This window comes from Bombyx mori, chromosome 24 (assembly GCF_030269925.1).
Source record: "Bombyx mori chromosome 24, ASM3026992v2".
In the NCBI taxonomy this organism is placed as follows: Eukaryota; Metazoa; Arthropoda; class Insecta; order Lepidoptera; family Bombycidae; genus Bombyx; species Bombyx mori.
The window spans coordinates 10788193-10802336 of record NC_085130.1 but is presented as its reverse complement, the minus strand read 5'-3'; the positions used below and the strand labels follow the sequence as shown (position 1 = coordinate 10802336).

At 33.8% G+C, this 14144-nt stretch overlaps 2 long non-coding RNA genes across 4 annotated transcripts; one reads left to right on the top strand and one right to left on the bottom strand.

The window, feature by feature from the left end:
- Positions 1-2703: 2703 nt before the first annotated feature.
- LOC134201272 (uncharacterized) lies at positions 2704-4249 on the top strand. Of its 3 annotated transcripts, none has more exons than XR_009976481.1 (3): positions 2704-2976; positions 3158-3404; positions 3891-4249. It is a non-coding gene; the product is annotated as an uncharacterized LOC134201272 (long non-coding RNA). The 3 variants fall into 3 exon arrangements; XR_009976482.1 differs by having other exon boundaries at positions 2730-2831; XR_009976480.1 differs by having other exon boundaries at positions 2704-3404.
- A 1102-nt stretch (positions 4250-5351) lies between these two features.
- Positions 5352-7443, bottom strand: LOC134201273 (uncharacterized). The gene is made up of 3 exons (XR_009976485.1): positions 7205-7443; positions 6777-7023; positions 5352-6300 (listed from the first exon to the last, which is right to left on the bottom strand). It is a non-coding gene; the product is annotated as an uncharacterized LOC134201273 (long non-coding RNA).
- Between the last annotated feature and the right edge of the window lie 6701 nt (positions 7444-14144).

Below are 14144 nucleotides of genomic sequence, written 5' to 3'. Positions count from 1 at the left end.
CACTTCACAAACACTTTAAAAGTCTTGTAGGAATATACGACAAAGGGAAGATCTTCCACCGAGCGGGTCATATTGCTCGGTAGACTGACGGTCCAAATGTTGTTTTTTTTTTTTTTTTTTTTTCCTACCTAAGCTGATAGCCCTAGCGGCTATGTCAGCGTAACCCTAACTTTAGTAGGTGAGCTCACGGGGCTCAAACCTGACGATGTTGCTAACACGAACCCTAGCAAGAGCCGTGCTTCGCAGAATCTACCACCGGATCGGAAACGCGACACACTGAGAAGATTCGGCGAGAAACTCAGTGGGCAGTTGGCTGCGTCTCAGGGTGCACTACGCTACTGTTATTCGCAAGCAATAAAACCCCTTGACAATCTCAAAGGTGTGGTTTTCACGTATAGAGCACGTAAGCGTAATACAGATTAATCTATAATCATAAAAATGAATCCTTATTTATACAAGTACAAATTATCACACGCACAGATAATTAAGTGGCAATATATCAAAATGATATACTGAGAAGATCCGGCGAGAAACTCAGTGGGCTGTGTCTGAGAGTTAATTTACTCGTCGAGCCCTTCGTCGCAAGCGACGGGTTCGACGAGAACGGTGACCGGTGCTTGAAGTACCTAAAAGCACCGTTAGTGGATCAGGAGGATCCGAGATGACGTGTTTTGGGCGACGTCGACTGCTTTCCATTCTGTCCGCAGGATCGGGGATGTAGTTACCGGCGGCCACGATGAGAGGGTTCTCGTGTCGTGCCGCTTTATCGAAGTGGCGCATGGACGCCGACTGAAGATACTTACTGATGGGCTCTAAGTCCAGGTCGTCATGGAGGTCGACGTTCCTGACGAACCACGGGGCTCCGACGGCTATCCTGCAAAAACGGGATTGAATAATTTGAAATGTTTTTAGGTGTATGCGGGCCGCGTGAGCGAACACTACACTTGCATAGGTCATGACGGGGCGTATGCAAGTTTTGTAGAGTGTCACCTTATTTCTAAGGGACATTTTACTTCGCCTACATATCATCGGGTAGAGACGTCCTAGAATGAAGGCGGCACGGTCGCGTACCGTCTTGATGTGGGGGCGGAATGTAATCCTACTGTCGAGGGTGACGCCTAAATATTTGACCTTCGGGGCCCACGGTATGGGCTGGTCGAACATCGTGATTGGGCGAACGGCGGGGGCGGAGGTATTGACGCGCCTAGTCGAGAGGGGGACCAAATGTTGTTGTTGGGAACTTGTAAATATGCCAGCTTATCTTGAAAATGTCGTAAGCGAGATTCAGGCTTCTGTCAATTATATTGCGTTGTATGATGGCTACCCGCCAGTCTCAATTCGCTTGTTCCGCTTCACTTCAGGTGATCCGTTCGCTGCTTCGCTTCGAGTAGTTCTGATTACTGACTGACTGCGTGCCATTCCTGCAACGCTTTTATAGCCGATACGACACCCCTAGAATTATCGAGAATATTCCTCACGAGTCGAGTACTTTCGATTTCTGTTTCCGCTATCTGACAATAGATAGAGTTGTACTTCGATATTCCTTCGGCTATTCGGCGATAGATGGCGTCACTCTTACCGGCGTAACAGTATGTTTTTATTGCAACCAACCAAGCGATTTCTCAAATATATTAAGTGTATAATCTATGAAGCGATTCATGAGTATTAAGGCACTTGGTTCATCAAATACCATTTTCTTTATTGCGTAGATTGGGTTTAGGCTATTAACCAAATAGTTTATCACCCCTCGATATTATTTCCGATGTCACGATAATTACAGTTTTTGTAGTGTGGACGGCCGAGATTGTTATTCGCCCACATTTGGACATTGCGTGTGCGTGTGTGCAATTTGTGGAAATGGCAAATAATAGCAGACGGTCAAAATGCTTAAAACGCAACGACTGCTGTCGTTGTTGACTTATTTTACTAAAATATGCTGAGATAGTGACGTTATCACAAAAAAAAAAATATCTCCGCGAAAAAGTCAAAGCTGTGACCGCAAACAGTTAAACTTGCTGAGTTTCTCGCCGGATCTTAGTGGGTCGCGATTCCGATCCAGTAGTAGATACAGCGAAGCACTGCTCTTACTTGCTAGTGTTAGCAAGCAGGTTGAGCCCGTGAGGTCTCCTACCGTTCCGCGTGAAGATGGAATAGCCCCATAAGCTGCCAAAGATTAGGTAAGGAAAAGACAACAGTTACACAGAACGAATATTAAATCATTATGACAGCACAATTAAAAAAAATATGCTTACAAAAATAATACGAACCTCGAACATGATACATCGTCTATCCAACAAAGACTCGTTGGATTGGAAGTTCTTCCTTTAAGGTTTCATAGTAAAACCACGCTTGCGTCTCGTGTGACATCAGGAAAGAGTCATAATCATGGGTGAATGAAGTTAGCCCCTCAAAAAATTTTTTTTTTCCTGTTTTCTACTTATTTTCTATTAATTCGTTTGTTCATCATTTGTTCTTGATTGTTCACTGTTAATAATTGTTTGTTCCCCATTTATTTATTTTAAAAAAAATATTAAAAATATATCTAAAAGTTAGCCCCTCGATTGCAATTTTTAATATTTTTTCCTCCTTAATTCCTCGTAAATATTCATTTTCGATTGTTCTTATATAAAATACGTTTGTTCTCTTTCGAAATTACTCATTTTTTGTTTAATTAATTGTATTAGTTGAATAAATGTATACAAAATATGTGTACTGCGCATGCCATAAGTGTATAATCTATGGCGCATGCGTCAACTATAATGCCTAAACTTTCTACGCGGTTTTAATCGTGAAAAAAAAACAATTATAAATCCTGAAGGATCAATTAATTGGTATACAGTTTAATTAAAAAAAATAAAAAATAAATAAATAAGATAATGTGCATTCGCGTAAAGTTAGCCCAAATACATTTTTTCCATCCTCCTATATACCTATCGCTATGAAGGTATAAAAAAGATAGGTTAAGAGTTCACATAGGTAATATAAACAAATAAGTAAATATGTTCATTATTTATCTTTCAAGAGATAATGTAGGTATACATTATAATAACATTTTGACACAGTCGAAATTATATTCCTAACATTAGTAAAATAACATTTTAATATTTTTTTTATAGGTTATGTATTGAAATTGTTGGAAAATTATTTCATGTTTTAGCTGGAAAACTACATGGAGAATTATATGCAATACAAGATAATGAGCTCCATCAAATGAATTCGAATGAAACCAAACTGTTTACCATCCAAATTCGATTGTCGGGCAGATAGAAAACGAAAATTCACTCATAGTGAACCTCGGCCTGCATTTGTGAAACGGCAAAGACTCACTATTATCAAGGAAATTGAAGAGACGACTAAAAATGAGATGTGTCGTATTATTATACCTTTGCCATCTTGTAGTCAAGGTAGGTGTAACTGTCAATAATTAGTTACACTAACAGATCTCCTAATCAAATAACAATATCAGAAAAAATGAGAATAGTTAGTTAGTTAGTGGAAGTAGCCAAAATGGGCAAGTGGATCTCAGTTCCTATTACATAAGGTACTAGGAAGTTTGTGAAAATGAAAATTTATCACAGTGTAATATCACTTACTTACTTTAACAGTGAAGGAAAACATTGTGATGAAACCTGCACACCTAAATGTTCTTAGGATTTTCTTAGGTGTGTAATCCACCAACCAGCACTAGGCCAGCGTGGTGGACTAAGGCCTAAAAACCCTCTCAATGGTAGTGAAGGCCAGTGTCCAGCAAGGAGATATATTATATGGGCTGATGATGATGACTAGGAAGTTAAATACTACTACTACTACTACGACAGTACACATATAATCCTATATATTTACAAACTATACGTTTGTTGGAAATTGCTAACATTATTTCATATTTCCAGATGTCCAGCCACTTGAAAATAGGTGTAGTAATGACAAAGCTATCCAAGTAGCTCCAGCACAGGAACACAAAGGCAAGGCAAGTGTGTATTGCCACATCACCCCTTAATATATCTGAAGCAAGTATAAGTAAACAATCAGAACCAGCAAAAAAAAAACTGTTGTTCCTGAGGACAAATTTGACAGTGATGAGTCAAATGCACCAGCAACAGAAGGATCAACTGTTGACTATGGGTTATAGAAGAAGAAGATTAATTCATATTTATTTAAATTAATATTAATGAATATTAATTTAAATTATCGTGCAAAATTCGTGGTGAAAACATATGTGTATTTTATAAATAAATATTCATTCTCAGTATTAATGTTGTTTTAATCATCGATTGAAAAATTGGTTCTTAATGAATTTAGTTGGAGCTAAATGCTGCTTGGAGCTTAATACTTTCGAATAACATAAACACGTGACTTTAAGCATAAACATATTTTTTAGGTAAATAGTTTATTTAGCTTTGCTGGATTTATCCAAGATTTCGACATACCAAAATTTCATACAGGAACGACAGATAGATAGCTATCTGATTGAATACCCTTGTAGAATTGAGCTTCGAAGAAAAGTTTATTCTTATTCTTTATTAGACTTTATTCTAGTTGCAGTGTCGGTTAGAGAAGCTGTGCAAGCTTCTCTAACCGATACTGCATGGAATAAATAGTCATTATAATTATAAAATATATTTCTGTTTACATACCATACAATTTTCATAGTTCAAAGATGAATTTGGATTGATATGAATTTATTTCGATTATCAAAATAATTTGTATTAAACATTTATATTTCCTCAAAATTTCTATTTTTATAATAATGACTGTGACCACCCCATAAATCACAAAATTAAAAATATTAAAGATAACTTATTTTTAAATCATATATTAAAAATTATAAACAGATCGCGAATTAAAATATTATATTATGCCTATCATTCTTAAATAATTCAGTAATGAATTTTCGCATCGCCGCGCCGTATATAATTAATATGAATAATAGGGTATTGCCCACTGTGCTAAAAAAAACATAAATTATGTTTTTTTGATAGATCTACAAACAAGCAAGTGAGTAATGCTATGTTTCCATAAATAAAAAGGCAAAAAAAAATTAAAGAAAGATATTATGCACAAGTTCAAATGCATATGTATTGTGCTAAAAGTAAAACTTGCTACTTTTGTGTAGCATCCAGCAACTTTGAAAAAACTAATCAGGTCACTATAATTAGTAGGTATTGATTTTGATTCCGAGTAAGTTGCACAGTTGTTAGATAATGTAGTTTCTTTTTGGAAGAATAACAATTTTCTAATCTTACACAAAAATGTAATGTTAAATATTTAAAAAAAACTTTATACCTATTTTCCTTTTAGGGAGTACAAAATATTGATGTGTACAATGTGAATGTGATTTAATAAAAATAATATTTCAATTTAAATTATGTTTTATTAAAAATTATTCTTAACATACAGGTACAAAGGTTACATAACATTAATATTTATTCCTTTTCATATATATAAGCCCATATTTAGCACATTTGTGGAAAACAGAATCAAAATAATAATGAGTTGCTAGCCATAGAAGACCAGCATAAAAGTCTTATTAAAATCTGTTCAGTAGTTTTTGAATGAAGAGTGAAAATACTAACAAAACTTCCTATTTATAAGTAAGGATTACTTATTTAATTAAAGAGTTTTGTAGGTGGCAAACTATCTAAAAACTTTCTATTTTCCACCAAGTTGACATCAATTATCCTTCCTGCATATTATATATTTATTGTATTGTTTTTTTTATAGTCTAACAAGGGGTGATATTACATTTGCAATTTCTGGGAGTTTGTTGAAAAATATATTGCTTGCTTGACTTACAGATAAATCGAAATCATCAGCCAATTGAGAGAATGTTCTATTTAATGTTATACTCATCAGACATAATATAATATTTTGTTCAGAAACATTTGTATGTTTCTCAATCAAGCCTATTATGAAACATAATTCTTGTGGAAGACCAATATATAAACGTTGTTTATTTTTCACTTTAGATAAATTCATTACACATTAATTTTTTCAACTTTTTAGTCTTCTTGAGAGCTATAGTCTGAAGTGCACAAGTCTTTGATGGAGTGGAGATATAGAGAGATAGCTCATAGTCAACAGTTGATCCTTCTGTTGCTGGTGCATTTGACTCATCACTGTCAAATTTGTCCTCAGGAACAACAGTTTTTTTTTTGCTGGTTCTGATTGTTTACTTATACTTGCTTCAGATATATTAAGGGGTGATGTGGCAATACACACTTGCCTTGCCTTTGTGTTCCTGTGCTGGAGCTACTTGGATAGCTTTGTCATTACTACACCTATTTTCAAGTGGCTGGACATCTGGAAATATGAAATAATGTTAGCAATTTCCAACAAACGTATAGTTTGTAAATATATAGGATTATATGTGTACTGTCATAGTAGTAGTAGTAGTATTTAACTTCCTAGTCATCATCATCAGCCCATATAATATATCCCCTTGCTGGACACTGGCCTTCACTACCATTGAGAGGGTTTTTAGGCCTTAGTCCACCACGCTGGCCTAGTGCTGGTTGGTGGATTACACACCTAAGAAAATCCTAAGAACATTTAGGTGTGCAGGTTTCATCACAATGTTTTCCTTCACTGTTAAAGTAAGTACACTGTGATAAATTTTCATTTTCACAAACTTCCTAGTACCTTATGTAATAGGAACTGAGATCCACTTGCCCATTTTGGCTACTTCCACTAACTAACTAACTATTCTCATTTTTTCTGATATTGTTATTTGATTAGGAGATCTGTTAGTGTAACTAATTATTGATAGTTACACCTACCTTGACTACGAGATGGCAAAGGTATAATAATACGACACATCTCATTTTTAGTTGTCTCTTCAATTTCCTTGATAATAGTGAGTCTTTGCCGTTTCACAAATGCAGGCCGAGGTTCACTATGAGTGAATTTTCGTTTTCTATCTGCCCGACAATCGAATTTGGATGGTAAACAGTTTGGTTTCATTTGAATTCATTTGATGGAGCCCATTATCTTGTATTGCATATAATTCTCCATGTAGTTTTCCAGCTAAAACATGAAATAATTTTCCAACAATTTCAATACATAACCTATTAAAAAAATATTAAAATGTTATTTTACTAATGTTAGGAATATAATTTCGACTGTGTCAAAATGTTATTATAATGTATACCTACATTATCTCTTGAAAGATAAATAATGAACATATTTACTTATTTGTTTATATTACCTATGTGAACTCTTAACCTATCTTTTTTATACCTTCATAGCGATAGGTATATAGGAGGATGGAAAAAATGTATTTGGTCTAACTTTACGCGAATGCACATTATTTTATTTATTTTGTTTTTAATTTTTTTAATTAAACTGTATACCAATTAATTGATCCTTCAGGATTTATAATTGTTTTTTTTTCACGATTATAACCGCGTAGAAAGTTTAGGCATTATAGTTGACGCATGCGCCATAGATTATACACTTATGGCTTGCGCAGTACACATATTTTGTATACATTTATTCAAATAATACAATTAATTAAACAAAAAATGAGTAATTTCGAAAGAGAACAAACGTATTTTATATAAGAACAATCGAAAATGAATATTTACGAGTAATTAAGGACGAAAAAATATTTAAAATTGCAATCGAGGGGCTAACTTTTAGATATATTTTTAATATTTTTTTTAAAATAAATAAATGGGGAACAAACAATTATTAACAGTGAACAATCAAGAACAAATGATGAACAAACGAATTAATAGAAAATAAGTAGAAAACAGGAAAAAAAAATTTTTTTGAGGGGCTAACTTCATTCACCTCATAATCATATATCTCAAATATATTAAGTGTATAATCTATGATCATATATTAAGTGTATAATCTATGGTCTTAATAAGTGTATGTCAGTGTCATAGACCTATATAGTAGTTTCCTACTTCAGTGGTCAGTGCATAGAGTTACTATTCTAACTGGAGTGCTTACTTCGTTTGACATAAAAACTAAAAATATACTTTATCTCTATGGCTTAAAGTTTATTTTTAAATAGCAAAAGATGTAAGGAAAAACGGTCTGAAAAGAGAATGATTATTAAGTGGTGGTGTCCCTCTCGCACATTTTACAAACAAAAAGCAGTGTTGCTAGCTTAGAGGATTTTCCATAAATTCTCGGAATTTGGACCCCCTTCTTAGTTATCAAAAATGGCTTTTAGTGGTTAGTGGATTTTTTAGTAGCTTGGGTGTTGTTGAAAATTATCGAAAAGGTTAAAATCAATCCACTTTACAGGATTTTAAACATTTTATGACAATAATATATCTAAATACATATTATTTAAACGATGTGACTTAAACTTAACTAGAAAATGTTGCGAGAATTTAGAATTTCCATCAACGTCAAAAATTAAATTGGTTCAAAATAAACGTACAAAGTTATGGTGAAATTAGATTCTGATGATGACAATTTATTAACATAAATTATATAAGAAGTATTGATTATATGATATGTATATTGATTTTTAATAGAACATCATAATATATTAATAAAGCTTATTAAATAAAAAAATATTGTTCTATATTAATAAGAACTCTGTTTAATGGAAAATTTAATGGTAGGTACGTAGATTTCTGATGGTTTTCATGTTGAATTTGGTGGGAAGCCAGATTAATTGTTGGCATCACCGAAAAAGAGCTATGAATGGATTAAAAGAAAAATGGCGTCTCTTTACGTTTGTAGTGCGAAGTTAAAATGGCACTGATACAGCTTGTGGCTTGTTTTTTTTCGAAAATCGTGAAAGTTTCCGTGTAATCATGGTGAACACTTTTAATGTAAGTGGTTTTAAGCGAGAATCCTCTCCAGTTTGTGGAATATCCTTCCATATGTCAGATTCATTGATAAATTTTTACTAGTGTGAGCACATATTTTTAAAATGTGAGATATTTTTTCTCATTATAATATTTAATACCATTTGTCTTGTAAATTGTACTTAATCTATGTCATATACTAAATTTGAAAAAACAATCGTGAAAACTATAATTTTGCAATGTCTTTTTCATATTATAAGAGCCATCACGTGGTATTTTTTGAACTTTTTTATTGTATTGAATAGCGTCGCACGCAAGCATGTATATCATTTGCCTGACGTTAAGCGAACGAGTAGGATCTTCTAGTAAATATGACGTTGGAATTTCTGGAAAATGTCCTATATAAAGGTCAAACAAGAATAATCAAGTACTCAAACGCAAGAAATAAAAAATACCCCGAGAAAAGCAAAATTACGACAAGATGTTAAGGTATTGAAACAAAAACTTAAAAGTCGCGAAATAGTGATTGTAAATATAAAGTCGATTTTAGATTTATTAAAGAAAAATGGCGATTTTTAATTGAATTGAAATTTAAATTGCGAAATTTTAATGATACTCATGGTCCACTTAGATATTGATTAAAATAAATTATGTATTTCGTTGAAAAAAAAGAATTTACTTAAAATAGAGGAAATGTTATATTATAAGACTACAGAAAATTAACTGAACTTAATAATAATAATATGTATAACCAATATTTTGTAAATAGAGATCAAGTACTATGTGTATCGTGTTATGTGTATTGACTTGTCATTTAAGAGTTATTTAATTGTCTACATATAACAAATAAATGAATTTCAGTTCATTTCATTTTATTACCCATTGTGTTTTATTTCCTAAAATGTAACTAGTAGACTTAATATACACGTGTCATGAAAATAGCACAGAAGTAAAAATACAAGCAATTTTAAATCAATTGAAGATGTGAATGTAGGAAAAGAGCACCCGATACGCGCAGACCATGTGTGTTGCAGTGTCTCACTCAGTGTGTCAAATATTAATTTGCACGGCCCACTTAGCCAGTACATTAAAGTAGGAATTGCGTAATTAAGTTCAACATAATATATTATTTAAGTCGCGGTTGAGTATTCGGACGTTAAACATGAGTTTGAGGAAGTTTAAGTAATAGAACTGAGGTAATGATGTTTGTAATAATGTAATAAATGTAATAAAACTCAGTGCTAGATTTTCGACAACGCAGCAATTTCCAAAAAAAACCGTCGAAAAAAAGTCACCATGACGACGAAGCAATGTTTAGAATTGAATTTACATAAATAAAAGGTTGCAAGCACGTGTTTTGTATTTACATAGGGTTACACAGAATTACTTAAGGTAAATTCAAAACTGATGCATGTGTATAATTTTGTCCTATAATTAAATTATATATGGTCACCACATTAGACAAGGACACCGCGACCAAAAAGTATTCTCTTTCGAGACCGATTTCTCGGCATTAGACAGCACTCCAGTTGTAGGTACTTATTAACTCCATGGGTCAGTGTATGTATTCTTCTTCTTAATTTTGGCTCGTATTATCTATGGAAATAGTGTTTTGACATGTAATTAGGGTTCTTTGGCTAAACAGTTAAAACGAAATGCCTCTATAGGAGTTTCGTTATGCCCGCCTGCCTACAAGGGCAAAAAAAATGTTTTGTAATTTAAATATCTTGAAAACGTTGTTGTAACTATACTGAGACCTTAGAGCTTATATCTCAAGGTGGGTGGCACATTTACGTTGTGAATGTCTATGGGCTCCGGTAACCACTTAACGCCAGGTGGGCTGTGAGCTCGTCCACCCATCTAAGGCATAAAAAAAAACAAAAGAAATGCAAAGCATTATACACGGGCCGTCTAATGGCCGATGTCGCCAGGAGCGAAGCAATTTTTACGCTATAACTTTCGTACTAAAAGTTTATGTCACATACGGAACCCTTGTTTCACTTCGATCACGCACCAACTAGTAGTATGCTTACTAAATTTAATAAGCCATTATCAAACTTTTAACTTGTATAGTTTTATAGAATGATTGAAACAGAAGTAAGCATGATTATCTCATACAAAAATCTTGATAATAAACAGGTGTTTTTCGCTAAGATAATAAGCGCTGAGAGATACGAAAGATTCACTCGATAGCTTCCTAGATGATAAAAATCAGTGGTGTCATAACCTGTTTTTTGGATTACCTTTAAGTGATAAAAAAACAAGGACAAATGACACATCCGTACCTATTAAATGTGTTGTCTATGATCTATACCAAAAAGAAGATTCAAAGATGAACTTTTTGGCGGGAACGCGAGGAGTGAAGTTGTGTGATTTGTTTTATTTTGCCTATTGTTGATGTGAAACATCTATAGCCGCACGTAAAGCCGATTTCTAGCGTGGCGACGCGTCGCCATGCGCAATCGACTGTACGATTCTCTCCCACTCGATCCGGCGTTAAGCCATCTCTCTCGCTACACTGAGCTCCTATAGTGTATACTCCGTAGTGTATACAGTGTTGTTTACTACAGTACACATAACCTTTGTTTTACTTGAAAACAAATTATTTTTTCGTAATATTTTATTTTATCATTATGACATATTTAGTTCCTATCACAATCTGTTCTTTTCTGCATATTACTTTTACAAAATAATGTCGATGTTTCACATCTGCCAGGCGTCCCGTGACGGCTCACATTTTTTTCTTCCGGTTTAAATGTGTATTAACGGTGGTTTATTAACTGTTCAGTATATGATCTGTGAAGGTGCACAAATGTGCAATTGTGTTGAAAGCTCGTCCACCTACTAAGCAAAAAAAAAATGGATTATCGTGTCGATTTTCGAAAAAGCCTTCAGGTCTAAATAATGTAAGTCGTCGTGAAGATCTTCATTCTTCACATGGCACAATGCTTCGATGAGTATCCTGCAAAACGAAATTGTTGACCTATGTGCTTAGTGCGAGTTTCTTAACTTTCTCGCTAACGTAAAAGTTAAGCCATTTTTTGTATTCAGTAGGAACAGCGTCCTCTAGCGGCAAGCGTACGCAAACGATCCCGTTCCATACAAATATGAGCTAACTTTTACACTATCGAGAACGTTAAAAAACTCGCACTAAGCACACTGAGCGGCGCTTGTTTGTGTCAGTTGTGGTCTTAATCTAAACTACTGTTGTGAAGATGCCCACTGAGTTTCTCACCAAACTCCTCAGTGAGTCGCGATCCCGATCCGGTGGTAAACGCTGCAAAGCACGCTCTTGCTAGGGCTACTGTTAGCAAATTTTCTCTGGTCGAGCCCGTGATCTCACCTACCCGTCTTTAGGCTAGCGGCGTATAGGTAGGAAAAAAATAATTGTATAGTTTATTAGGAATTTTATGGTACTTAGCGCGCTACCTAGATGGCGTCAGTTGCAGGTTTATACGAATTTTACAATACCATCCCTGCGGCTTACAGAGTCCGCTGTAATATTTCTAAATATTATATAATAATGTTATATAGAAATCAATCGTAAAAAATCTTTTGTATCTCTGGCGTCGCTACTCTGTTAATATCACTTCGAACTCGTTTTCCGGCAGCGAAAGCGCAGCAAAATTCAAATAAAACCTTCTTTACTTATGTACATGATTTAAAATTAAGTTATAATAATTCACTTAACACCAATCAAATGCATTGTAACGCAGTTAGACTCGAATAAAACATTTTGGCGCAGATCACGTCAACAGACAAAGAAGTTTTCATCCGAATCCAAGTTTGCGCGGCAAATTAAAAACAAAATGGAGGCAGCCTTGCTTTGTCTATTGCGGATACATTCCATCCAAGCTACGATACTCTTTTTGGCGGGAACTCGAGGAACGATGCTGGGTGAATTGTTATATTTTGTATATTTAATGTTTCTTCAGATTTTAATCTGTATTATCGGTGGTTTATTAACTGTTTAGTATCTGTGAAAGTGCACAAATGTGGAAAAATGAAACAGAGCCTCCAGACGTAGCTTCTCGAGATCCTCCAAAAATCCACTGAAAAAATCACCACCATTTTACTGAGATTATATTTCATTCCTTAACGTCTCATCTCAGTTCACTAAAATTATTCTACTTCATTTCGCTTCATATTATCATTTGTCATTAGAAAAATAATTATTAGGCCTGTAGTATGGTGTGATAACTTTGCCTTTCCAGTTGGAAAAATAAAACTACTACCAAGCTTACAATGTCAATTGTCAACACACGTGATTATATTTTTCGATACGCAGGTATATTTTGAGTACCGGTAAAATGGGGCGATTAGGGACAAATTCCAACTTTATGACCAATTTTAAGGTAGTTGTTGATGTATATAATGCTATATCAGGATCAAAATGATTGAGTCTTGGGGGCATCTTTGTTGTCCAATTTATAACTACGCAACTAGCATTCCAGTTTAAGCAAAAAAAACCAAAATAGGTGTAATCCCTATTTACCCGAAAATTGCGGTTAATTGGGACGAAATGAGAAATTTGCTAGGGTTGTAGGGTTTTAATTTATTTATTTAGTTTGCATAAAAAATAATGAAAAGCTGAAAAAAGTACATGGGAGATGTCACCTCTCCCCCACTCTGAACAAATATTAAATATTTTATTATGTATTACTTAGACATTTTTGTCCACCTTGAGATTTCATTGTTCTTGTTACATGTCTGTGCAAAATCGACTTACTTATATTAAATTGCTTAGCTATTTCAACTAAAGACTTATTCCCAATTTCATAGGCTTCTATTGCTATTTTTAATATTAAGGGATCATAAGGCTTTGCACTCTTTGATACATACACGCGAGGCATATCTAAAAATAGAAAACAATACGTAACTGATAATATAAATATTTACCAAACAATAAAATAACACATTGATAATTTTGAATCTAGACAAAAACATCATGAATAAACCAGATTTTACCAACAAATTTAAAAAATATTGTTATAACTACATAGACAACCCTACAAACCTGTACCTATTTATACTAAGGGTCGTTTCCATTTCACGTATTCTCATCCCAATTGACCGTTTTTTCGTTGTTATTTGTACCTAATATTTGTAACCAATATCCCCAAAAACAACAGATTTTTACATGTATTTTTATTTTATCAAATAGATTAAAACCAATAACAACTGAGACTTACCTTTAATATATATGATGGCTCAAACACTAAATAACGTTTATAAATTACAGTCGTCTTCTATTATCAAATAAATAAAAGAGAGCAAAGTTTCTAGCACTAAAATAATTACCACTACAGGAAGTTAATTTGAAACGTGATTTTTTATAAGATAGCAGCAGCAGCTATTATCATGCATATTCAG